Source organism: Clupea harengus, chromosome 24, assembly GCF_900700415.2.
Source record: "Clupea harengus chromosome 24, Ch_v2.0.2, whole genome shotgun sequence".
NCBI classification, from domain to species: Eukaryota; Metazoa; Chordata; class Actinopteri; order Clupeiformes; family Clupeidae; genus Clupea; species Clupea harengus.
This window is the reverse complement of record NC_045175.1, coordinates 15,632,957-15,636,269: the sequence shown is the minus strand read 5'-3', so window position 1 is coordinate 15,636,269 and position 3,313 is coordinate 15,632,957. Positions and strand designations below refer to the sequence as shown.

General features: G+C 46.1%; 1 pseudogene; it reads left to right on the top strand.

Annotated features, from left to right (window-relative positions):
• The first annotated feature begins 676 nt into the window (after positions 1 to 676).
• LOC116219097 lies at positions 677 to 2,798 on the top strand (annotated as a pseudogene).
• The last annotated feature ends 515 nt before the right edge of the window (positions 2,799 to 3,313 follow it).

Sequence of the window (3,313 nt, the reverse complement as noted above, 5' to 3'; positions counted from 1 at the left end):
CTACACATGGTTAATGTCTTACAACAACAGAATAGCAATATTTCCAGTTCCATCAGTCCCCCATATGAGCATTTATATGCTCACGCAATAACCACCATGCAATAGCCAATCAGATCAGGAAACATCAATACATGTTACAGATACAAATGATACAGAATAACAGTAGAATAGCTATTTTGCAGTTACGTCACTGTGTGTAACAATAGTGCAAAGAAGAAGTGGAGAGTGCAAGAAGTGCAGGGATAAATATATATGCTACAGTGGGTTAGCTGTTCAGTAGTGAGACGGCGAGGGGGAAGAAACAGTTTTTGTGTCTGGAGGTTTTGGCAAACAGTGATCTGTAGCGTCTACCAGAGTGGAGGTGTTTGAATATGTTTTGTCCGGGTTGTGAGGGGTCTGCAGTGATTTTTCCTGCCCGTTTCCTGACTCTGGAGGTGTACAGGTCTTGGATGGTGGGCAGGTTGGCACCGATGATCTTTTCTGCAGACCTGACTGTCCGTTGGAGTCTGTTCTTATCCAGTTTGGTGGCCGATCACTCTCCACCAACTATGCATTCTCCTATACTTCCGGGCCATCTGGTCGTGGAGGTGGGACAGAGCTGCTAATTTCCAGCAAATGGAAATTCACTCCACTGCTGCCTTCGAACAGGTATGCCTCCTTTGAATATCATGCAATTATGGTAACTGCTCCGGTTAAAGCTTATGTGGTCGTCATCTACCGTCCACCAGGACAACTGGGGGACTTCCTTCATGAGCTGGACACCCTGCTGTCATCCATTCCTGAGCATGAGTCTCCAATGCTCATCCTTGGCAACATGAACATCCACCTAGACAATCCCAACTCAGCTGACTTTTGTACCCTGGTTCACTCTTACGACCTATAACAGGTCCCCACTCCTCCAACTCAGGGAAAGAGCTGTACCTCATTCTTGCTCGGAACTGCACCACGGACAACCTAATGGTTACCCCCATTGAGCAACCTATTGCCCCCCCTCCGATGGTCTTGTTACGGCATAATCTCCGCAATCTCTCTCCCACCCACTTCTCCTCTCTGGTTTCTTCTGCTCTTCCACCTTTAACCACTTTTTCCTCACTAGGTGTCAATGATGCCACAGAATCTCTCTGCTCCACTCTGAGCTCATGCCTGGATAGTTTGTGTCCACTTTCCACGAGACCTGCTCGATCTACCCAGTCTCATTCATGGCTGAGTGATACCCTCCGAACGCAACACTCCAATCTCAGAGCAGCTGAGAGAAAGTGGCACAAATCTGCAGCACCGGACGATCTTGCAAGCTAACTGTGGTATATCTTACAATCCACTAGGGGCGCTACGCTAGGACAATGAGATACCTGAGGAAATGTAGGTAAGTAGGATTGATGAAGAAGTGAAGTAAAGTATAGTTCTACACTACGTCTGCTCTGTTGCTTGCTTTCACCTTAATATACAACACTAACAGACACTGCTGGCCTCCTTCTCATCCAGCATCACTGCTGGTAAGAAGACTTTTTTCAATGACAAGATCAACGGTGCAACTGACGCTCGGAAACTATTCTCCACCTTCAAAACTCTGCTCTACCCTCCTCCCCCTCCGCCAGCTACCAACCTCACTGCTTATAACTTTGCTTTTTTCACAGAGAAAGTGGCAGCCATTGGGAAGCAATTCAACCAACTGTCTCCTCCCCTTAAGGACACAACCGTCAATGGCTCATTGTTTCCTTCTTTCACCTCTCTCATTGAGAGTGAGGTCTCCAAAATCCTAACAGGTAGCCATCCTACTACATGCCCCTTGGATCTTATACCATCCAACGTCCTTCAAACCATATCACATACCATCTTACCGGCAATCACACAGGTGATTAATGCTTCATTTAATTCTGGAACATTTCCTTCTTTATTCAAAGTGGCCGTGGTAACACCGCTGCTCAAGAAGCTCACCACAGGGGTACCCCAAGGCTCGGTGATGGGACCACTTCTCTTTGCCATTTACACCACCTTATCATACGCTCGCATGGTTTTTCCTATCACTGCTATGCCTATGATACTCAACTGTATCTGTCTTTCCCTCCTGACGACACCACTGTCTCAGCGCGGATCTTGGACTCTCTGGCTGATATATCCACATGGATGAAAAATCACCACCTTCAGCTGAATCTGGCTAAAACGGAACTGATGGTCTTTCCAGCCAAACAGGTCATCCACCACAACATCAATATCAATATTGACTTCTTATCTCTTGTTACTTCTAAAACAGCAAGAAAACTCTGGGTCATTATTGATGACCAACTGACTTTCACCAAACACGTCGGCTCTGTCTCCCTGGTCGTGCCGCTTTGCGCTATTCAACATCCGCAAAATCAGGCCGTACCTAACCCAGTATGCCACCCAGCTGCTGGTGCAAACCTTGGTAAGTTCCTGCCTTGACTACTGCAACGCCCTCCTAACAGACCTGCCGGCATGTGTGGTGAAACCACTACAGATGATCCAGAACGCGGTGGCAAGTCTGGTGTTCAACCAACCAAAGAGGGCACACGTCACCCCGCTACTCATTGAGCTCCACTGGCTGCCTGTAGCTGCTCGCATTAAGTTCAAGTCACTTATACAGAGTGATTGCTGGTTCTGCTCCCACCTACCTAAATGCCCTTGTAAGGGCAAATGTTACACCCAGGATGCTGCCATCTGTGCAAGTACAGCAATCCAAACTATTCTCATTTGTGGTTCCACATTGGTGGAACAAACTGCCTAGCACTACCAGAGCAGGGGCGTCCCTCTCTACCTTTAGGAAGCTTTTGAAGACCCAACTCTTCAGAGAGCACCTCCCTTCCTAACTGGCACTTCGACTAGTACTTAACTGGCAATTACAGCAGTAACATTCCTGCACTTCTTTTTTTTCTATTTCTTATGTAAAGTAGTATTTATTGTTACACTAGGTCTCTATTGGTCGTAGCTTGACTGTTCTCTCCCTTGTATGTTGCTTTGGACAAAAGCGTCTGCTAAATGACTAAATGTAAATGTAAATGGTTGGAGTTAGTGAGCTGTATCGAAACCTTTTGTGGGACAGAGTTATGCATGAAGTTTCTTTCTATGCATGAAGTTATTTACTATGATATACATGATACACCTTACCTGCAGGTAATAAGGGAATGCAGACAAGTGTTTTATATAATGTCATTAGGCTATAGAAGTTATCTCTGAGTGCTGTCACAGTGAGGTAACTGCTGTTAATCATTAACAAACCCAGCATGAAGATCTGTTGATTTGACTAACCTGGACAGTTCAGTAAACTTCAAACCAGCCAAAGGGTGGCTGTCTTTGC